Here is a 24,686-nt window from a genome sequence, read left to right as displayed (position 1 = left end):
TGGGGTTATGCTTTAGAGACGGCTGCATTCACGTTAAATAGGGCACCATATAAATCCGTTGAGACGACGCCATATGAACTGTGGTTTGGCAAGAAACCCAAGTTGTCATTTCTTAAAGTCTGGGGCTGCGATGCTTATGTGAAAAAGCTTCAACCTGATAAGCTCGAACCCAAATCGGAGAAATGTGTCTTCATTGGATACCCAAAGGAAACTGTTGGGTACACCTTCTATCACAGATCCGAAGGCAAGATATTTGTTGCTAAGAATGGATCCTTTCTAGAGAAGTTGTTTCTCTCGAAAGAAATGAGTGGGAGGAAAGTAGAACTTGATGAGGTAATTGTACCTGCTCCCTTATTGGAAAGTAGTTCATCACAGAAATCAGTTCCAGTGATTCCTACACCAATTAGTGAGGAAGCTAATGATAATGATCATGAAACTTCTCATCAAGTTACTACCGAACCTCGTAGGTCAACCAGAGTAAGATCCGCACCAGAGTGGTACTGTAATCCTGTTCTGGAAGTCATCTTACTTGACCATGACGAACCTACGAACTATGAGGAAGCGATGATGAGCCTAGATTCCGCGAAATGGGTTGAGGCCATGAAATCTGAGATGGGATCCATGTATGAGAACAAAGTATGGACTTTGGTTGACTTGCCCGATGATCGGCAGGCCATAGAGAATAAATGGATTTTCAATAAGAAGACTGACACTGATGGTAATGTTACTGTCTACAAAGCTCGACTTGTTGTGAAAGGTTTTTGACAAGTTCAAGGAGTTGACTACGATGAGACCTTCTCATCCATAGCGATGCTTAAGTCCGTCCGAATCATGTTAGCAATTGCCGCATTTTATGATTATGAAATTTAGCAACTCCTTAATGGATATCTTAAAGAAGAGTTGTATATGATGCAACTAGATGGTTTTGTCGATCCAAAAGGTGCTAACAAAGTCTGCAAGCTCCAGCGATCCATTTATGGACTTGTGCAAGCATCTCGGAGTTGGAATATGCGCTTTGATAGTGTGATCAAAGCATATGGTTTTATACAGACTTTTGGAGAAGCTTGTATTTACAAGAAAGTGAGTGGGAGCTCTGTAGCATTTCTGATATTATATGTGGATGACATATTGTTGATCGGAAATGATACTGAATTTCTGGATAGCATAAAAGGATACTTGAATAAGAATTTTTCAATGAAAGACCTCGGTGAAGCTGCTTATATATTGGGCATCAAGATCTATAGAGATAGATTAAGACGCTTAATTGGACTTTCACAAAGCACATACCTTGATAAAGTTTTGAGGAAGTTCAAAATGGATCAAGCAAAGAAAGGGTTCTTGCCTGTGTTACAAGGTGTGAAGTTCCCTATGCTCAGCCATAGGTTCTATCATGTATGCAATGCTGTGTACCAGACCTGATGTGTGCCTTGCTATTAGTTTAGCAGGGAGGTACCAAAGTAATCCAGGAGTGGATCACTGGACAGCGGTCAAGAACATCCTGAAATACCTGAAAAGGACTAAGGATATGTTTCTCGTTTATGGAGGTGACAAAGAGCTCGTCGTAAATGGTTACGTCGATGCAAGCTTTGACACTAATCCGGATGACTCTAAGCCACAAACCGGATACGTGTTTATGTTGAATGGTGGAGCTGTCAGTTGGTGCAGTTCCAAGCAGAGCGTCGTGCTGGGATCTACGTGTGAAGCGGAGTACATAGCTGCTTCGGAAGCAGCAAATGAAGGAGTCTGGATGAAGGAGTACATATCCGATCTAGGTGTCATACCTAGTGCATCGGGTCCAATAAAAATCTTTTGTGACAATACTGGTGCAATTGCCTTAGCAAAGGAATCCAGATTTCACAAGAGAACCAAGCACATCAAGAGATGCTTCAATTCCATCCGCGATCAAGTCATGGAGGGAGACATAGAAATTTGCAAGATACATACAGATCTGAATGTTGCAGACCCGTTGACTAAGCCTCTCTCACGAGCAAAACATGATGAGCACCAAGACTGCATGGGTGTTAGAATCATTACAATGTAATCTAGATTATTGACTCTAGTGCAAGTGGGAGACTGAAGGAAATATGCCCTAGAGGCAATAATAAATTTTTTATTTATATTTCCTTATATCATGATAAATGTTTATTATTCGTGCTAGAATTACATTAACCAGAAACTTAGTACATGTGTGAATACATAGACAAACACAGTGTCACTGTATGCCTCTACTTGACTAGCTCGTTAATCAAAGATGGTTAAGTTTCCTAGCCATAGACATGAGTTGTCATTTGATGAACGGGATCACATCATTAGAGAATAATGTGATTGACACGACCCATCGGTTAGCTTAGCACTATGATCGCTTAGTTTATTGATATTGCTTTCTTCACGACTTATACATGTTCCTATGACTATGAGATTATGCAACTCCCGAATACTGGAGGAACACTTAGTGTGCTATCAAACGTCACAACGTAACTGGGTGATTATAAAGATGCTCTACAGGTGTCTCCGATGGTGTTTGTTGAGTTGGCATAGATCGAGATTAGGATTTATCACTCCGATTGTCGGAGAGGTATCTCTGGGGCCTCTCGGTAATGCACATTACTATAAGCCTTGCAAGCAATATGACTAATGAGTTAGTTGTGGGATGATGCATTACGGAATGAGTAAAGAGACTTACCGGTAACGAGATTGAACTAGGTATGATGATACTGACGATCGAATCTCGGGCAAGTAACATACCAATGACAAAGGGAACAACGTATGTTGTTGTGCGGTTTGACCGATAAAGATCTTCGTAGAATATGTAGGAACCAATATGAGCATCCAGGTTCCTCTGTTGGTTATTGACTGGAGAAGTGTCTCGGTCATGTCTACATAGTCCTCGAACCCGTAGGGTCCGCACGCTTAAAGTTCGATGGCGATTGGTATTATGAGTTTATATGATTTGATGTACCAAAGGTTGTTCGGAGTCCCGGATGAGATCACGGACATGACGAGGAGTCTCGAAATGGTCGAGACATAAAGATTGATATATTGGACCATGTTGTTCGGACACCGGAAGTGTTCTGGAGAGTTTCGGATAAAACCTGAGTGCCGGAGCGTTACCGGAACCCCCCCGGGAAGTTAATGGGCCACCATGGGCCTTAGAGGAGAGAGGGCCGGCCAGGAGGTGGCGCGCGCCCCCAGTCCGAATTGGACAAGGGGTGGGGGCGGCGCCCCCCTCCTTCCTTCTCTCCCCCTCCTCCTTCCTTCCCCTCCTTTTTGGACTAGGAAAGGGGGGAACCTACTCCTAGTAGGAGTAGGATTCCCCCCTTGGGGGCGCCCCTTGTGGCCGGCCGGCCCCCTCCTACCCTCCTTTATATACGGGGGAGGGGGGCACCCCATAGACACACAAGTTGATCTCTTAGCCGTGTGCGGTGCCCCCCTCCACAGTTTTCCACCTCGGTCATATTGTCGTAGTGCTTAGGCGAAGCCCTGCGTCGGTAACTTCATCATCACCCACTACTGCAGGAGACTGCTAACGCGACACTATGGTCAGAGACCCTTTGCCGAAACTGTGTGCGATGCAATAATCGCAAACGGTGGTGTAAAAAACCATCAAAAAAGGTGGAAAACATTTGCGATGATGGCTGCATCAAACATGGTTAAGATTTTAGTTGCATGTGCGATGCAGGGCATACGGTTAATCCATTCAAACTATCTGCAATGAGGCAGAACAATAGAAACGGGCAGCCATAACAGTGTGTGTGCGATGCAGGACACACGGTTAATTCATTCGAACCGTTTGCGGTGAGGTAGAACAACAGAAACGGGAAGCCATATCAATGTGTGTGCGATATACGACATACGGTTAACTCGGATGAACTGTTTTCGATTAGGGAACACAACAGAAACGGTTCAACTTAACAAGATGTGTGTGATATGCAGCATATAGTTCACATGGATGAACTGTTTGCGATGAGCCAAAAGAACACAAACGAGTCGTGTAAACAAGATGTGTGTGATACATGGCAAACAGCCGACTCGGATGAACTGTTTGTGATGAGAAATTACAACACAGACGGTCAATACAGTTACTTCGTGTGTGATTCTGTGTGTACAAAAAACTTTGAAAATGCAAAATAGTTGTTTGCGGTGGCTAGGAGTATCGCACACGATGCGTCTGCGAGTACTCGTGTGCGATGATTAGTATGTTACACATACCTTTCCTTATGTGAACATGTGCGTGAATTTGCAATATGGACAGTTAATATGCAAATGCCTTCTGGACATCGGGCACACGCTTAAACTCAATGAACTGTGTATGATACTAATACTTTCCATGAAAATTTATGAACTTGGGTAACAGAATTTGAGTAACATATATATAGTGGTTACACTATTCGACAAAAGGAGGATCTTCGTAACACGGTTTTGACAACCATATGGTCCATATCTACATACTTAACATAGTAACAACTATCACATTTTAAGAGGCTAAGGGCCAACAACCATGTGGTCCATATCTACATACTTAACATATATAGTAACAGCTAGCACATTTTAAGAGGCTGAGGTCCAACAACCACAACTATCTATTGCAAGCAGCTTGAGCACGGCGACTCGGCATCTCATCAATGAAAAGGAAGAGCCCTCCTGTGCCTTGGTAGAGCAGGAGTAGAACAGTGTCTCCAATTTTCCAATATGGATGCATTGCCACGAGAAGCGAGAACTTGTTAATTTGAATGGTTCAATTTTTGCGGGAAATGCAGTACCTTGCAATCACTTTGGCGTTATTAGCAGGCACAAGTGTAATTCGACCACGCCGGGAAATCGATCCAGGAACGGCTACAAGGGGCAATTTCTGTTCACATGTTGAATAAAAAACAATTGTAACATATCGTTGAAGATATATATAGTTTATGAGCATCAACATTAAAATAAGACTTTTTACCAGCGCTTTGTGCACACAATTGATCTTGTTCAGTGTGTGCACCATAGGTGTAATTAATCCCATCCAAAATCCAGCGTTCATACGCTGTGCTATCTCTGTCAGATTATCAACAAAGTTTATGACATGCTTCAAGTCCTTCCAATGAAATTTGGTACGCTTAGTAACATACAGATCGTTCACTATGCATCCAACATATCCTGCTTAAAAGGTGGAAAGGTATTATTTATTCAGAACATGGCAGAAGAATATATAGTGCACATAAATTGGTAAACAGAATTTGTTACTGCCTAGGAATGGAGTCAGAATATGATATCACAATTGGTTGCTTAAATAGTGATCAATTGGTTGCTTAAATAGTAATATGACAGCATGGAGAAAGTTGAAAGGACACTAACCTCGATCAGACTTTGATCGGCTGATGACGTTGGGAAGTAAACGTCCATGTTAATTAGACCAGGTTGTGGTGCACGCACTAGAATTTTATTGCTAGCTTTCAGTTCATAACACTTAGACATTTTCTCCAAAGGTCCACATTAAAATAGGAGTGACCATCTTTATCAAGTTTTACGCTAACCGTCATTGTAAATTGATGTTGCGTTGTCAATATGACATCCTGGGAGTCATCAGGAATGTAAAGCCTAAGATTTCCTTCTACTCCTGTTCTTGCAAAGCAAAGGATGTACTGCTTGAAATGAAAATTAAGATCGTAAATTAGATATGTTGAAATAACCGAGCAAGATGCAAATATGGGAGTAACTGATAGAACATATCCATATATAGATGCAAGAAAAGTACAAAAATATAGAATTGAAAATATATAAAGTAACAAAGATTTGATGCAAATATATAGATAATGTAGCAACAGACGGTATATGTCCACAAATTTAGGCCATGCCGACCGTGGTACGTTGAGATTGAACATACCGAGCGCTCCCTGAAGTCATCCGGATTTGTTAGATAGAACTTCGTTTCCGACTGGCCACGACCACAGTTGCCGGATTTGTGCTCGCACTATGCACACATGAATGAACACCCACGAATCAGCTAGAACAAAAATGATTCCACGACGATTTCCGCCGGTTGATTAACAGCGACGGACGGACTGCGATAAGAGATGAGTGAATATTTTGCTAATTAAGTTTATTACCTTCTCCATGAGAAAAATCCCCGGCCCAATCCCGCAGAAAACCCCAGTCGACCCCAGTCGGTGCAGATAGGCGGCGGAAAGCGATGGAGGCAAAATCCGGTGCCATTTGGAGCGCGACCAACGCCCGCCGCCAACAACCGTCGAGCTTAGGGTGCAGAGTTGCAGAGGAGTCCGCGGCGTGTGAGTGGGGACGAAGTGGGCGAGGGTTTTCTTTTCCTTTTGCATGTGTGAGTGAACACACACGGTTCGCAGAGGCGATGGAGATGAATCGTGTGCGATAGTAAATCACTGAGATTGAATGGGAATCCATTTCCTTTGTCCTTCACCCATGAGTTTTTTTTCTACGATGAACATAAACCCTGCTAATCACCATGTTCAAATTTGACACTTTTCCGGGTTCATTTACAATATTTAGGGGATCATGTGCATTTTGTAGGCATTAATGCACGTAATTCAAATTCAAACAATTGGTGCATGAAAGGGTGCACAAGAACGGTCTGGAAAAACCATACTCGTGGTATTTAGTAATTTGTCAAGCCTTTTACAAGGAATGGGCAGAGATTTCAATGGAATGCGTGGAAATAGTCAACCACAAACGTGTCATTTACTGGGTTATCAACTATAGAACAATGAAATATGTGCTTGAAAAACATGACGGCTGGCATGGTGCCATGGTATGGACTCACCGTGCCCTGGTTAAAAGCTAAGAAGGTTTGATTTATGTCGTCATACACGCCCTTCATAAATCGAACCATCACCGAGGAAGTTCAATGCTTTCGAGAGGGAAATCACCGAGATTGAAGGGGGATCCAAATTTCCGTCCTAGTTTGTCATTCAGTTTTTTTCCAACGACCAACATACCGCCTCAAATGGAACGTGTTCAAATTTGACATTTTTCGAACTCATTTACCATATTTAGGGGATTGTGTGCATTTTCTAGGCGTCAATTATGCACATAATTCAAATTCGAACAATCGGTGCATGAAAAGGTGCACAAGAACGGTCTGGAAAACCATGCTTGTGCTATACAAAAAATGAAACACATGGTTGGAAAACATGACGCCTTGTGTGGTGCCATGGTATGGCCTCACCGTGCCCTGGTAAAAATTGGAGAATGTTTTCCGTATGACGTGATGCGTGCCTTTCATAAAACAAACCATCATCGGAGGAAGTTTCATGGTTTCGAGGGGGAAATCACCAAGATTGAAGGGGGATCCAAATTTTCTTTATCCTTTGTCCCCGAGTTTTTTTTCTATGATGAGCATACAACCTGCAAATCACCGTGTTCAAATTTGGCACTTTTTCGGGTTCATTTGCCATATTTAGGGGATTATGTGCATTTCCTAGGCATTAATGGACATAATTCAAATTCAAATAATCGGTGCATGAAAAGGTGCACAAGAACGTTCTGGAAAACCATGCTCATGTTATTTAGCACATTCTCATGCCTTTTACAAGGAATGGGTAGATATTTGAAGGAAATGTGTGGCAATAGTCAACCATAAACGCGTCCTTTACTCGGTTAACAACTATACAAAAAATGAAACACATGGTTGGAAAACATGACGCCTGGCGTGGTGCCATGGTATGGCCTCACCATGCCCTGGTAAAAATTGGAGAATGTTTTCCTTATGTCGTGATGCGCGCCTTTCATAAATCGAACCATCACCGAGGAACTTTCATGGTTTCGAGGGGGAAATCACCAAGATTGAAGGGGGATCAAAATTTCCTTTGTCCTTTGTCCACGAGTTTTTTCTATGATGAGCATACAACCTACAAATCACCGTGTTCAAATTTGGCACTTTTCCGGGTTCATTTGCCATATTTAGGGGATTATGTGTATTTCCTAGGCATTAATGCGCATACTTCAAGTTCAAACAATCGATGCATGAAAGGGTCCACCAGAACAGCCTAGAAAACAATGCTCGTGCCGTTTAGTAAATTATCATGCCTTTTACAAGGAATGGAAAGATATTTCGATGAAATGTGTGGCAATAGTCAACCACAAATGTCTGTTTGTTGGTTTTTCAACTATAGAAAAAATGAAATAAATGCTTAAAAAACACGACGCCTGGCATGGTGCCATGGTATGACCTCACCATGCCCTGGTAAAAATTTCAGAAGGTTTGGCTTATGTCGTCATGCACGCCCTTCATAAATCGAACCATCACCGAGGAAGTTCCAAGCTTTCGAAAGGGAAAATCCCCAAGATTGAAGGGGAATCCTAATTTCCGTCCTAGTTTGTCATTCAGTTTTTTTCCAACGATCAACATACTACCTCAAATGCAACGTGATCAAATTTGACATTTTCCCGGGCTCATTTACCATATTTAGGGGATTATATGCATTTCCTAGGCATTAATGGACATAATTCAGATTTGAACAATCGATGCATGAAAAGGTGCACAAGAACGGTCTGGAAAACCATGCTCGTGTTATTTAGCACATTCTCATGCCTTTTACAAGGAATGTGCAGATATTTGAAGGAAATGTGTGGCATTAGTCAACCATAAACGCGTCGTTTACTCGGTTAACAACTATACAAAAAATTAAACACATGGTTGGAAAACATGACGCGTGGTGTGGTGCCATGGTTTGGCCTCACCATGCCCTGGTAAAAATTGGAGAATGTTTTACTTATGTCGTGATGCGCGCCTTTCATACATCGAACCATCACCGAGGAAGTTTCATGGTTTCGAGGGGGAAATCACCAAGATTGAAGGGGGATCTAAATTTCCTTTGTCCTTTGTCCATGAGTTTTTTTCTATGATGAGCATACAACCTACAAATCACCGTGTTCAAATTTGGCACTTTTCTGGGTTCATTTGCCATATTTAGGGGATTATGTGCATTTCCTAGGCATTAATGCACATAATTCAAGTTCAAACAATCGATGCATGAAAGGATCCACAAGAACGGCCTAGAAAACCATGCTCATGCTATTTAGTAAATTCTCATGCCTTTTACAAGGAATGGACAGATATTTCGATGAAATGTGTGGCGATAGTCAACCACAAATGTCTGTTTGTTGGGTTTTCAACTATAGAAAAAATGACATAAATGCTTAAAAAACATGACGCCTGGCATGGTGCCATGGTATGACCTCACCATGCCCTGGTAAAAATTTCAGAAGGTTTGGCTTATGTCGTCATGCACGCCCTTCATAAATCGAACCATCACCGAGGAAGTTCCATGCTTTTGAGAGGGAAAATCCCCAAGATTGAAGGGGAATCCTAAATTCCGTCCTAGTTTGTCATTCAGTTTTTTCCAACGATCAACATACCGCCTCAAATGCAACGTGTTCAAATTTGACATTTTCCCGGGCTCATTTACCATATTTAGGGGATTATGTGCATTTTCTAGGCATTAATGGACATAATTCAAATTCGAACAATCGGTGCATGAAACGGTGCACAAGAACGGTCTGGAAAACCATGCTCGTGTTATTTAGCACATTCTCATGCCTTTTACAAGGAATGGGCAGATATTTAAAGGAAATGTGTGGCAATAGTCAACCATAAACGCGTCGTTTACTCGGTTAACAACTATACAAAAAATGAAACACATGGTTGGAAAACATGACGCCTGGCGTGGTGCCATGGTATGGCCTCACCATGCCCTGGTAAAAATTGGAGAATGTTTTCCTTATGTCATGATGCGCGCCTTTCATAAATCGAACCATCACCGAGGAAGTTTCATGGTTTCGAGGGGGAAATCACCAAGATTGAAGGGGGATCCAAATTGCCTGGCATGGTGCCATGGTATGACCTCACCATGCCTTGGTAATAATTTGAGAAAGTTTGGCTTATGTTGTCATGCACGCCGTTCATAAATCGAACCATCACTGAGGAAGTTCCATGCTTTCGAAAGGGAAATCCTCAAGATTGAAGGGGAATCCAAATTTTCTTTGTTCTTTGCCCTAGATTTTTTTCTATGACGAACATACACCCTGCAAATCACCGTGTTCAAATTTGGCATTTTTTCGGGGCTCATTTACCATATTTAGGGGTTTATGTGCATTTTCTAGGCATTTAGCGCATATAAATCCAATCCAGCTACAGGTGCACGGGTGTGATGTGAGGGACGTGGATTGTCGTTCGATCGCGGCGCATCCAACGGTGCACACGCGCGATCCGCGTGGCTGGGGTTCCGGTCAATCATAACGCAACACACAATAGGCTCAGCGCACACTGTTTCCGGAAGCGACGGAGATGAACCGTGTGCGATAATAAACGAGCAAAATTGTAAGGGAAGCCAAATTTCTTTTGTCGTTTGTGGTTGAGCTCTTGAATACCACCGCGCTGTACGGCTGCCCGGCCCCTCCGTCCCAGAGCTCTCTCCAGGCGTCGTCCATGGCACCGAGGCGCACAGTAACTGGTAAGGAAGTGATGGCGCCCCGCCGCGCCGCGTTCCTCGCCGCCCGCGACCGCACACATGGTAAGGAAGCGATGGCATCTCGCCGCGCCGAGTTCATCGCCGCCGGCGGCCAGACAGTTACATGGGCGGACTTTGAGGCTGCCATGGCCGAATGGGTGGTGGATCTAGAGGCGACCAAAGCCGCACAGAAGGAGCGTAAAAGGCAGAAAGCAATCAAGAAAAGAGACTCCCGCCGCCGCAAGAAAAAAGAGGTCGTACGCCGCGGTGAGGAGAGCTTGGCAGAGATCGAAGCACGGTGGGCTGCCGCCTACAAGGCCGGGAAGGAGAACGCCGGCGTCTGGCCAGCATGCCCTAATGGCGACATGTGAGAAGTATTTTAAGTTTGTAGTATTAGAGCAAATTACCAGTAGTACTTTAAGTTTGTAGTATTAACATACAATGTCGGTAAGAGCATCCTTTGAAGGCTTTGATCGTTGATTAGCATGTGTGCCCGTCTGCTTTTTTGCGTTAATCATTAGAAGATCACAAAACACACGGTTTCTATGCCGTACCCGTCTACGTTTTTTGCGTTAATGACCCATAAGTCAGTTACCTGTGCGATATTTCCTAATAAACCAGGCGTATCATTGACCGAAAAAAATCAAGTACACGTGAACATCTTTTTGGAGACGGGATCTGCCAACTTTCTTTTTTCTCGCACACGAGTATTTTACGCGCTTCGCCTGCATTGTGTGTTTCCCCCGCCCAAGTTTCAAATTTCGCGCCGAAATTTTCATTAGGCGCCCGATTTCAGAATTTATTCCTCCAACCACATCCCCTTCCCCTCAGTATCCCCCTTCCCTCGCGCTTCCCCCTACCGGCATCTCAAACCGCCGCCGCCGCAACCACAGCTTCAACCACATCTACGTTCTTCTCGGATCCAGTCAGGTAACCCACCGATCTCTATCACATCCTCGGCCTGATTGCTTAAATGGCACCTGCGAAACATCCTCATGCCTCCAAACCCCCCCCGCCAAGAGCTGATGGCGGTCCATGGCGCGATGGCCGCTGTGCGTGTTGACCCGGAGGAACACCTCGCCTCCGCCGCCGCCGACATGGTGCAGGCTCTGGCCCAGATGAAGTCCCCCAGCGACTACCCCCCAGGACTTAACAGGTAAGATCTGACCAGCTAAATCTTACCAATACCACTTGCAACGGCTATGATTTGTATGGTTGATGTATTAAGCATGTTTGTGCCTTGTTTATTTCAGTAGTACACACTGTGTGATGTTCAAATATTACCGTGTCCAGCTCAATTTCACCAATACCAGCAACAAACTTACAATACATGACTCAGGATATCACTAGAGATGCTGCCCATTCGCTAGTTTTAGTGGATGCTAATCTTGTTGCACTTAACATGCCTGTCCATGTACTTACACAGGGTCATAACGGCCGATGCTTTTGTTTGCCGTCGAGGTGAGCTGCATCCCATGTCTTACAGTATTTCACATAATTTGTGCAATTGCAGTTTAACTTCTACCCATTTACTGGTTGCCTGTAGGTACACATGTCAGTGGCACTGATCCATGCTTCGACCCGGAGGAACAACTCGCCTCCGTCGTCGCTGACTTTGGGGGAGCTCTGGCTAAGATGAAGTTCCCCAACAACTACCTCTCAGGACTTACCAAGTATGTACTCACCAGTTCAATCATACCAATACCAGTTGCAATTAATGGGTATGTTATGTACGGTCGATGTATTAACCATGTTCTAGTAAAATGCCTAACACGTTTTTGCTACTTTCCCTACCTTTTTATAGACATCTGGGCCATTCTCTGCTCTAGCAGCACCTGCCCTGTGATGTTTAACTATGCCAATTGCATTTTTATCAGTACCGGGTTCAATGTCTATTAAGCCTGTTGCAACTAATAGTTGAATCCATTTTTAAACAGTTGCATTTCAATGGCTACAAACTTACAAAACATGACTTAGGATGTTGTTAAGCCTGTTGCAATTAACAGTTGTATCCATTTTTTAATCTGTCCATTTGCTACCATGCTACTCTCCGCAATGAAGATATACTAGAGATGCTGCCCCATTTGCTTTTTTGGTGGATGCTAACCCTGTTGTACTTAACATGCTTGTCCATGTACTTACGCAGGGTCATAACGGCTGATGTTGTTGTTTGCCATCAAGGTTAGCTGCATCCCATGTCTTACAGTATTTCACATCATTTGTGCAATTGCAGTTTAACTTCTACCATTTACTGGTTGCCTGTAGGTACACATGTCAGTGGCACTGATCCACGCTTCGACCCGGAGGAACAGCTCGCCTCCGCCGCCGCTGACTTTGGGCGGGCTCTGGCCAAGATGAAGTGCCCCAGCAACTACCTCTCAGGACTTACCAAGTATGTACCCACCAGTTCAATCTTACCAATACCAGTTGCAATTAATGGCTATGTTTTGTACTGTCGATGTATTAAGCATGTTGTAGTAAACATGCCTAACACGTTTGAGCTATTTTCCCTACCTTTTTATAGACAACTGGGCCATTATCTGCTCTGGCAGCACCTGCCCTGTGATGTTTAACTCTGCCAATTGCATTTTTATCAGTACCGGTTTCAATGGCCATTAAGCCTGTTGCAATTAACAGTTGTATCCATTTTTAAAGAGTTGTATTTCAATGGCTACAAACTTACAAAACATGAATTAGGATGTTGTTAAGCCTGTTGCAATTAACAGTTGTATCCATTTTTTAATTCGTCCCTTTGCTACCGTGCTACTCTTTCAAAATGAAGATATCACTACAGATGCTGCCGTTTTATTACCATTTGCTATTTTTGGTGGATGTTAACCCTGTTGTAGTTAACATTGGCTTTCCATGTACTTACACAGGGCTACAATGGGCGATGCTATTGTTTTCCGTCGAGGTTAGCTGCATCCCATGTCTTATACACCATCTATTCCTAAATATAAGTATTTTTAGAGATCCCAATATAGACCACATAAGGAGCAAAATGAGTGAATCTAGATTCTAATCTAAACTATATCTATAATTATATATACATCCGTATGTAGTTCATATTGAAATCTCAAAAAAATACTTGTACTTAGGAACATAGGTAGTTGTATTTTACATCATTTGTGCAATCTCAGTTTAGCTTCTAACATTTACTGGTTGCTTGTAGGTACATATATGAGGGGTACTGATCCACGCTTTGATCCCTTTTGCGTATGGGGTAATGAGATATTCATGAACAAGCGTCAAGTGAGGAAACTAAGAAAGATTGTTAGGCGAAAGAAATGGGTGATTGGAATTAAGCTCTTATTTACACTTTGTCAAAGACAACAATGAACTTTAGGATGGTAAGTAATGTGTTGCCTTTTCCCCCTGCCCACAAGTTACTCTATTAGACCTCAGTATCTGATATTTTTCTCTTTTCAGTGGTTTCCGAAGCTATTTACCGATGATTACCTTGCAAACTACATGACCGGAGTGGAGGCAACTAAGGTTAAAGTATATAATTCATGCTACCAAGATAATGCTCTAGAAATCTTCCTGAAGGCGGTGAAGGATGGGTGGGCGATTGTCACAAGGGGTTGGACAAAAGTGGTTCGTGCCTATGGCATGCAGGAAGGCACATTATGGGCATTCCGCTTCTTCAACACCGTCAGCAGTCAAAATGATTTACACTTGTCTCTTCACCTTTACCACCTTTAAATACTGCGGTTCATCATAGTTAATTGCTACCTAATTCTGTAATTACTGAACATATTGTACTGGCAATTTTATTTATGGATTCGTTGTTGAACCATTGTGCTGAGAATTTGAATTGCACGTTTCGTATTTCAAAATTTCCAATAAGAATAATAAATTACAGGAAAAAATAAAAATAGAACAGACGGTCATGGACCTTTGCAAACGGTTCTAGCAGTAAAAGCGCTTGCGATGGATAGCCCAATGCCACAGAGTTTTCTACATCAAATCGTGTGTGATGTAGTTAATGAAAGCAAACAGTTAACCAAGGCAGAGCTTGTGTGATAGTTACACCTTTCACACACGAGCGTATACATAAAACCGTGTGGGATGTACATCAGAATGGAAATGTTTTCCCTGGATTGACTGTGTGGGATGTACATAAGAACGGAAACGTATTCCTTGGATTGACTGTGTGTGATATACATAAGAACGGAAATGATTTTGTGGGATTCACCGTGTGGGATGTACATACCTACGGAAATGATTTCTTGGATTTACCGTGTGGGATGTACATACCTACGGAAATGATTTCTGGGATTCACCGTGTGGATGTACATACCTACGGAAATGATTGGGTTTCAATGCGTCGCCCGATCGCACGCGGCCCTAGCCTGGGTCCCAGGAGGGCCTATCCCCGACGATTTCTGGGTCATGTGGGAAGGACACCCTATCGCACACACTCACTTGGCGACGGTTCCAAATGCCGTCGCGGAAAGGGGTAAAAAACTGTTTGTTTAGGACCGGCGCGCACCAGTGACCGTCACCATGCCCTCGTGCTGATGAAACTCTCCCTCGGCCTCAGCTGGTTCTAGAGTTCGAGGGACGTCACCGAGCTGAACGTGTGCAGATCGTGGAGGTGTTGTGCGTTCGGTACTTGATTGGTTGGATCGCGAAGACGTTCGACTACATCAACTGCGTTACTAAACGCTTCTGCTTTTGGTCTACGAGGGTACGTGGACACACTCTCCCCGCTCGTTGCTATGCTTCTCCTAGATAGATCTTACGTGATCGTAGGAATTTTTTTGAAATACTACGTTCCCCAACACATATGACACACATATGTTTTGATGTTTTAAATACTCCAGTATACATATATGTTTTGATAGACATATGTTTTAAATACTCCAGACTCCAGTATACATCTATGTTTGGAGTATTTAAAAAATATGCTTAATAGTTTTTAAACATATGATTAACATTTTTTTTCAAATACAAGTTTTGAAACTTTTCAAATATGTTTTAAAAAAATTCGGATGGTACGAAACATTTTTAAGCTACGCGAACAATTTTATACATTGTATAAACATTTAACAAATTCCATGACTAGTTTTTTGGAATGCATGAACATTTTGAAAATGCAACGCAACATATCATTTTTAATTACACAAATGTGTTTTACAATGTTTAGGAATGTTTTAAAATGTCACATTCCTTTTTTGTAACACATAAACATTTTTTAAATGTCACAAACACAAGAATATAATTTGTTTTCTTACATAGAACATGAAGGAATAACAACATGAAAAATATTTATCCCATTTGGACATGTTGTGTTGCCGAAGCCTAGTGGTAATCTTAGTCAATGTTGATCATGACGCCACATAGTCGAGCCACGGTGCTCCCTTTTTTGGGATTACATTTCTTATAAAATATTTTTCGGCTGTGTTTACATGATATAGAAATTATTCGTGCTACCTAGACATGAATGATCATTGATTTGGTTGTTGTCCACCCGAGCCTAGTAGGGGGCACGTCCCTGGTTCGAAACCCAACCATCCCTTGTTTTTTTATTTTATTTTAGGGGCTCAATACATAAATAAAAAATCAATTTATTTTAGGGGCTTAATAATACGTTAAAAAACAAGGGCATAATACGTAAATAAAAAAGGCTGCAGATCGACCATGCGACGCGGGCTTACAGCGGGTCCTGGCCACGCTGGCTGCCACATAGGCCACGGATACGTCCACGTACATGAAATGTGACTGTATATGAACGACCGTGCAAGTTTGATGACCAGAAACACGTATTTTATAGATTTGTGCACCAAACTGACCGTCGGATGCAAGTTCTATGACTCCTGGTGTATTTACCTCAAATGACATCCTACTTGTGGTGCATTATTCGGTGTTAATTTTGCTTAATGCTCGCTTATGAGGTTATTCGTTTCTTGGTTTGTCGCTTCTCAATCTTTTGCTAGCCTTCATTTTGCACTAAGTATGATCACTACTTGTGCATCCAAAATTCTTTAAACCAGTTTTGCCACATGAGTCTACTATACCTACCTATATGCGGTATTATTTTGCCGTTCTAAACAAATTTGTATGTGCCATCTCTAATATTTAAAATAAATTTCTCTTTTGTGTGCTCATACCGCTCGCGAGGCGGTGAGGGGTGGCTAATATTTTCCATGCTAGATGTGTTATTCTCACGATGAGTGTTTATTCACTTGTCATTGCACGAGAGTAAGACAAAGACATTAGGGATGCGCAGTCCCGAAATGAAAAACGAATTTACTTTATGTTGTCAAATAATAAATTCCTTGAAAAGTGTTGGTATGGAAGGCACCCGTGGATACGGTTAGCCATGAAAACTGAAAGTATGGTGGAAAAGGGAATAAACTTTAATTTCTGTTTGGGAACCGCCTATGATATATCTAGCATGGAAAGTGTTGGGAACTCTAAGTCGTTTTCGTTGGTGAGAAAAGTATGCCTCTCAAAATGTTTTTATCTCTCAATTTTTGCTTTGAGCTCTGGGACCTCTAGAAATCCCTACTTCCCTCTGCGAAGGGTCTTTCTTTTACTTTATGCAATTTTTATTTTTATTTGAGTCTCCATCCTATCTTATAAAGCACCAATTAGGGGGCACTATGATCGTACTTGAGCATTGGGTGTACCTAATATGCGAGTGTGTTTCATGAACGGATCAATGATTAAGCATGATGGGCTAGGGATAACTTATTTTAGCGTTGATATTTTGAAAGACATGGTTGCTTCTTCGTATGCTTGAGTATTTAAGTCTCATGTCAAAACTAGACTATTGCTTTGAACAATATAAAAGTCCAAATGTCCATGCTATAAAGAAAACAATATGAGATGACATGTTAGGCAGCATTCCACATCAAAAATTCTGTTTTTATCATTTACCTACTCGAGGACGAGTAGGAATTAAGCTTGGGGATGCTGCTACGTCTCCAATGTATCTATAAATTTTTATTGTTCCATGCCGTTATATTATCATTCTTGGATGTTTTATATTCATTTTATAGTTATTTTATATCATTTTTGGTACCAACCTATTGACATAGTGCCAGTTGCTATTTTCTGCATGTTTTTTACATCGCAGGAAATCAATAACAAACGGAGTCCAAACGCAGCGAAACTTTTTGTGAATTTTTTTGGACCAGAAGACATCCAGTGGGCCACAGAAGCACCTGGGGCGGGGGATGCTCCGAGGGGAGCACAACCCACCAGGGCGCGCCTGGGGGCCCAGGCTCGCCCAGGTGGGTTGTGCCCACCTCGGGTGCCCCCTGAACCGCCTCTTTTCTCTATATATACCCCAATATTCCAGAAACCCTAGGGAGTCGACGAAAATCAATTCCAGCTGCCGCAGAGTCCAGAACCACCAGATCCAATCTAGACACCATCACGGAGGGGTTCACCACTTCCATTGGTTCCTCTCCGATGATGCGTGGGTAGTTCTTTGTAGACCTTCGGGTCCGTAGTTAGTAGCTAGATGGCTTCCTCTCTCTCATTTTATTCTCAATACAATGGTCTCTTGGAGATCCATATGATGTAACTCTTTTTGCGGTGTGTTTGTTGGGATCAAATGAACTTTGAGTTTAGGATCAGATCTATCTTTTTATCCATGAAAGTTATTTGAGTTTCTTTGATCTCTTATATGCATGATTGCTTATAGCCTCGTATTTCTTCTCCGATATTTGGGTTTTGTTTGGCCAACTTGATCTATTTATCTTGCAATGGGAAGAGGTGCTTTGTAGTGGGTTGGATCTTAAAGTGCTTGATCCTAGTGACAGAAGGGGAACCGACACGTATGTATCGTTGCTACTAAGGATAAAACGATGGGGTCTATTACTACATAAATAGATCTTGTCTACATCATGTCATCATTATTATTGCATTACTCCGTTTCTCCATGAACTTTATACACTAGATGCAGGCTGGATAGCGGTCGATGTGTGGAGTAATAGTAGTAGATGCAGGCAGGAGTCGGTCTACTAATCTTGGACGTGATGCCTATATAATGATCATTGCCTGGATATCGTCATGATTATTTGAAGTTCTATCAATTGCCCAACAGTAATTTGTTCACCCACCGTTTGCTATTTTTCTCGAGAGAAGCCATTAGTGAAACCTACGGCCACCGGGTCTCTTTCTCATATTATTTTCCTTCGCGATCTATTTCATTTGCCTTTTATTTTCAGATCTATTAAACCAAAAATACAAAATACCTTGCTTCACTTTATTTTATTTGGCGTTCGATCTATCAATATTTAGTACTCTCTCACGTCTGTTTGCCAATTCTGGCGCCGCTACCCGAAAGGGATTGACAACCCCTTTTACACATGGGTTGCGAGTATTTGTTATTTGTGTGCAGGAGTTGTTTACGTAGTGTTGCTTGGTTCTCCTACTGGTTCGATAACCTTGGTCTCATCACTGAGGGAAGTACCTACCGCCGCTGTGTTGCATCATCCCTTCCTCTTTGGGGAAATCCCGACGTAGCTTCAAGCCGCATTAGCGCGCCCCCCACCCTTGTGGTGGCCCCGGGACTCCCCTCCGGTATCTTTTTGCTCCAGTATTTTTTTTATTTTCCAAAAATATTCTCTATAAATTTTCAGCCCATCCGAGAACTTTTATTTCTGCACAAAAACACCACCACGATAGTTCTGCTGAAAACAGCGTCAGTCCGGGTTTGTTCTAATAAAATCATACCAAAATCATAAAGAATTGTTATAAACATGGCATGAATACTTCATAAATTATAGATACATTCGAGACGTATCAACAACTAGCAGCATTCGGACCAAACACTACTAATATATGTCAACCTAGCAGCGTTCAGTCGAGATTCTTCTAGTACGGCAGAGAGCAACAACGTGACGAGCCATCGAACACAGATACCTGGTGTAGTATGTTTGTAGCGTCTTGTATCCTATGAATGCTGCTGGTAGAGTTTGTCAAAATAAAAAATATATTCAACGCGTAGTCCTAAAGAGTTCAAGATAGTTAATACCATATTGCAACATAATTTACCACATAGCACAACATGTTCAATCAAGTTAAATACCACACAGTACCTACACATAGCTGGATGCCCTTTTTTGTAATCCTAAATGGTGACATGGAAGCTTTTTTGATCCATGCATACTAGTAGTTAACATAATACTACCATGCATATATACAACTAGTTAACAATGTTGGCTGAATCTGCTGCTGGTGGTGGTGGTGGTATCCTCAACGGCATTAGCCCAAGGATACATCCCTACAGGGCTCTCTGAATCCGGATTGGAGATTTCATTTCTTGAACGCCCATTTGATGACCAATTCCAGATTGCTACGAGTCAGCATTCACTGCATCGGTGGCTGATATGACTCCAACTTATTTACTTTTCCAAACACTTTTCCTCTTGTTTTGGACTCTAATCTGCATGATTTGAATGAGACTAACCCGGACTGACGATGTTTTCAGCAGAACTACCTTGGTGTTATTTTTATGTAGAAATAAAAGTTCTCGAAATTGGACAAGATTTTTCTTGAATATATATAATATATTGGCGCAAAGAACTACCAGAGGGGGGGGGGGGTAACCAGGGAGCCACAAGCTCAGGGGACGCCCCCTGGGGCGAGCAGTGTGAGCTTGTGGGCCGCACAGGCCTTCGTTTGACCTAATTCCAAGCCTACATATACCATCGCCTCGACAGAAAAATCAGAGAGAAAGTTTTATCACATTTTACGATTTGGAGCCACCGCCGTCTCCTGTTCTTCGTCGGGAGGCCCAATCTGGAGTTCGTCGGGGCTCCGGAGAGGGGAAATCATCACCTTCGTCATCAACAACCCATCTTTATCAACAACCTCATGATCCTCACCATAGGTAGGGAGTAACTCCACTCAATGCATACTGGAGGTAGATGGAGATGGACGAGATTCGTCATGTAATCGAGTCAATTTGTTAGGGTTGATGCCTAGTATTCACTATATTCTTAGATTGATGTTGCTACGACTTTGCTATGCTTAATGCTTATCACTAGGGCCCGAGTGCCATGATTTCATATATGAACCTATTATGTTTTCATGAATAGATTTGAGTTCTTGATCGTATGTTGCAAGTTATATGCACCTATTATTGCTCTGATCCGTATACCCCAAAGCGAAAATAATTGGGATACTCTCTGGGACGACCATAATTTGTAGCAAGGATTAACTCTGGTAGTGGAGGATAGATAAAAAGAAAAGTAAATAAATTGTAGCAAGTTATGGTTTTAGTAATAGGATTAAACTAGACAACCGGGCCATAGTTTTCACTAGAGGCTTCTCTCTCGAAACAACAACATACGGTGGGTACACAAATTATTGTTGGACAATTGATAGAAAAGCGCATAGTTATGATTTTATTCATGGAAATGGTCACATATATAGGCATCACATCCTTGACAAGTAGACCAACTCCTGCTTGCATCTACTACTATTACTCCACCAATCGACCGCTCTCGAGCATGCATCTATGGTATTAAGTTTATGACAAATAGAGTAATGCCTTAAGCAAGATAACATGATGTAGACAGAATAAAACCAAGCAATATGATTCAACCCCGTCATTTTACCCTTATTGGCAAATATACTAATACATGACTCACTATCCTTTCTGACACTCGGTAAGGACAGCGCAAGATTGAACCCACCACAAAGCACCTCACCCGCTGAAGATAAATCAGTCTAGTTGGCCAAACCAAACAGGTAGATTAGAGAGAAATACAAAGCTGTAAAAATCGTGCATAATAAGTCCAGAAAAGGCTCAATTACTTTCAATGAATAATCTGATCACAAACCCATAATTCATCGGATCCCAACAAACACACCGCAAAAGAAGATTACATCGGATAAAAACTCCAAGAAGATCGAGGAGAACATTGTATTGAAGATCAAAGAGTGAGAAGAAGCCATCTAGCTACTACCTATGGACCCATAGGTTTGTGGTGAACTACTCACACATCATCGGAAGGGCAGCAAGGTTGATGTAGAAGCCCTCTGTGATCGATTCCCTCTCCGATGGAGTACCAAAAATGGCCTCCTGATGGGATCGCGGAAGAACAGAGACTTGCAGCGGCAGAAAAAATGTTTCGGGTGGCTCTTTGGGGGTTTCCCAATATTTGAGAATTTATAGAAGTGGAATTAGGTGAGACGGAGCGACGTGGGGCCCACAAGGTAACAGGGCATCAGGGCGCGCCATGTTGCCTTGTCGTCTCCTTGCTTCTCGTCTGGTCTCCCGAAGCTTATTGGGTCTTTTTTGTCAAGAAATAAATCGTCAAAAAGTTTTGTAGCGTTTGGACTCTGTTTGCTACATTTTCCTGTAAAACCAAAAACAAGCAGAAAACAACAACTAGCACTAGTCACTGGGTAATAGGCTAGTCCCCAAAACTGATATAAAACTGTAGAAAAAGTATCCAAGATTAATAATATAATAGTATGAAATAATCAAAAATTATTGATACGTTGGAGATGTATCAGCATCACCAAGCTTAATTCTTTCCCGTCCTCGGGTAGGTAAATGATAAAAACAATTTTTTATCTAGAATTATACCTAGCATGTTTATTATGTAATCTATTTACGGTATAAATGATGAGAAACGACGAAGTAATAATATCCATGAATATAAGAAACTGACACGTCTCCAACGTATCTATAATTTTTGATTGTTCTATGCTATTATATTATCTGTTTTGGATGTTTAATGGGCTTCACTGAGCACTTTTATATTATTTTTGGGACTAACCTATTAACTGAAGGCCCAGTGCAAATTGTTGTTTTTTTGCCTATTTCAGTGTTTCGCAGAAAAGGAATATCAAACGGAATCCAAACGGAATGAAACCTTCGGGAGAGTTATTTTTGGAACAAACGTGATCCAGGGTACTTGGAGTGGACGTCAAGAAAGAAGCGAGGAGGCCATGAGGCAGGGAGGCGTGCCCCCCACCCTCGTGGGCCCCTCGCAACTCCACCGACCTACTTCTTTCTCCTATATATATCCATATACCCCAAAAACATCCAGCAGCACCACGAAACCCTATTTCCACTGCCGCAACCTTCTGTACCCGTGAGATCCCATCTTGGGGCCTTTTCCGCGCTCCGCCGGAGGGGGAATTGATCACGGAGGGCTTCTGCATCAACACCATAGCCTCTCCGATGATGTGTGAGTAGTTTACCACAGACCTTCGGGTCCATAGTTATTAGCTAGATGGCTTCTTCTCTCTCTTTGGATCTCAATACAAAGTTCTCCTCGATCTTCTTGGAGATCTATTCGATGTAATTCTTTTTGCGGTGTGTTTGTCGAGATCCGATGAATTGTGGGTTTATTATCAAGATTATCTATGAACAATATTTGAATCTCCTCTGAATTCTTTTATGTATGATTTGTTATCTGTGCAAGTCTCTTCGAATTATTAGTTTGGTTTGGCGTACTAGATTGATCTTTCTTGCAATGGGAGAAGTGCTTAGCTTTGGGTTCAATCTTACGGTGTCCTTTCCCAGTGACAGCAGGGGCAGCGAGGCACGCATTGTATTGTTGCCATCGAGGATAAAAAGATGGGGTTTATATCATATTGCTTGAGTTTATCCCTCTACATCATGTCATCTTGCCTAATGCGTTACTCTGTTCTTATGAACTTAATACTCTAGATGCATGCTGGATAGCGGTCGATGTGTGGAGTAATAGTAGTAGATGCAGAATCCTTTCGGTCTACGTGTCGCGGACGTGATGCCTATATACATGATCATGCCTAGATATTCTCATAACTATGCACTTTTCTATTAATTAGTCGACAGTAATTTGTTCACCCACCGGAATACTTATGCTATCTTGAGAGAAGCCACTAGTGAAACCTATGGCCCCCGGGTCTATTTTCCATCATATAAGTTTCCAATCTATGTTACTTTGCAATCTTTACTTTCGATTTATATCATAAAAAAATACCAAAAATATTTATCTTATTATCTCTATCAGATCTCACTTTTGCAAGTGGCCGTGAAGGGATTGACAACCCCTTTATCGCGTTGGTTGCAAGGTTCTTATTTGTTTGTGTAGGTACGAGGCGACTTGCATGTAGTCTCCTACTGGATTGATACCTTGGTTCTCAAAAGCTGAGGGAAATACTTACGCTACTTTGCTGCATCACCTTTTCCTCTTCAAGGGAAAACCAATGCAGTGCTCAAGAGGTAGCAGAAACATAATTTATACGTTTTCAAAATAGACGATGCTTAACGAATTTTAGCCCTACTCATTTTATCATGTTAGCACGGCATGACTCCGCCGTCACCGCATAAATATAAATCATGAGCACGCCTGTGTCAAACCAGACAATTGGATCATACTTTTTAAGGCGCTTGAATATTTTCAACTCCACTCAATACATGAGCATGAGACATGGATATAGCACTATAGGTGGGATAGAATGCCGTGGTAGATATCAGTAAGGCAAGTAAAAAGGAAGAAAGTCTCGCATCGACTCGGCGGATCAACGGGCTATAGAGATGCCCATCAATTGATATCAATGCCAGGAGTAAGGATTGCCATGCAACCGATGCACAAAGAGCTATAAGTGTATGAAAGTTCAACGGAATTTAAGTGGGTGTGCATCCAACTTGCTTGCTCATGAAGACCTCGGGCATTTGAGGAACCCCATCATCAAAATATCAAGCCAAGTTCTATAATGAAAAATTCCCACTAGTATATGGAAGTGATAACTCAGGGGAGTCTCTATATGAAGAACATGGTGCTAGTCTGAAGCACAAGTGTGGTAAAAGGATAATAACATTGCTCCTTCTCTCTTTTCTCTATTTTTTGTTGGGCTCTTTTTGGCCTCTTTTTTTCGTCCGGAGTCTCATTCCGACTTGTGGGGGATTCATTGTCTCCATCATCCTTTCCTCACTAGGACAATGCTCTAATAATGATGATCATCACACTTTTATTTACTTACAACTCGATAAAAACTATACAAGATGACTCTATAGAATGCCTCTGGCAGTGTGCCAGGATGTGCAATGATCTAGGTAACATGTATAACAATGATGAACGGTGGCTTTGCCACAAATATAAGTCAGCTCTATATGATCATGCAAAGCAATATGACGACGAAAACACATGTCATGTGATGGAACGATGGAAGTTGCATGGCAATATATCTTGGAATGGCTATGGAAAATCCATGATAGGTAGGTATGATGTTTGTTTTGAAGAAGATATAAGGAGGCTT

Source organism: Triticum aestivum, chromosome 6D, assembly GCF_018294505.1.
Source record: "Triticum aestivum cultivar Chinese Spring chromosome 6D, IWGSC CS RefSeq v2.1, whole genome shotgun sequence".
Classification (NCBI taxonomy): Eukaryota; Viridiplantae; Streptophyta; class Magnoliopsida; order Poales; family Poaceae; genus Triticum; species Triticum aestivum.
This window is presented reverse-complemented; position numbering follows the sequence as displayed.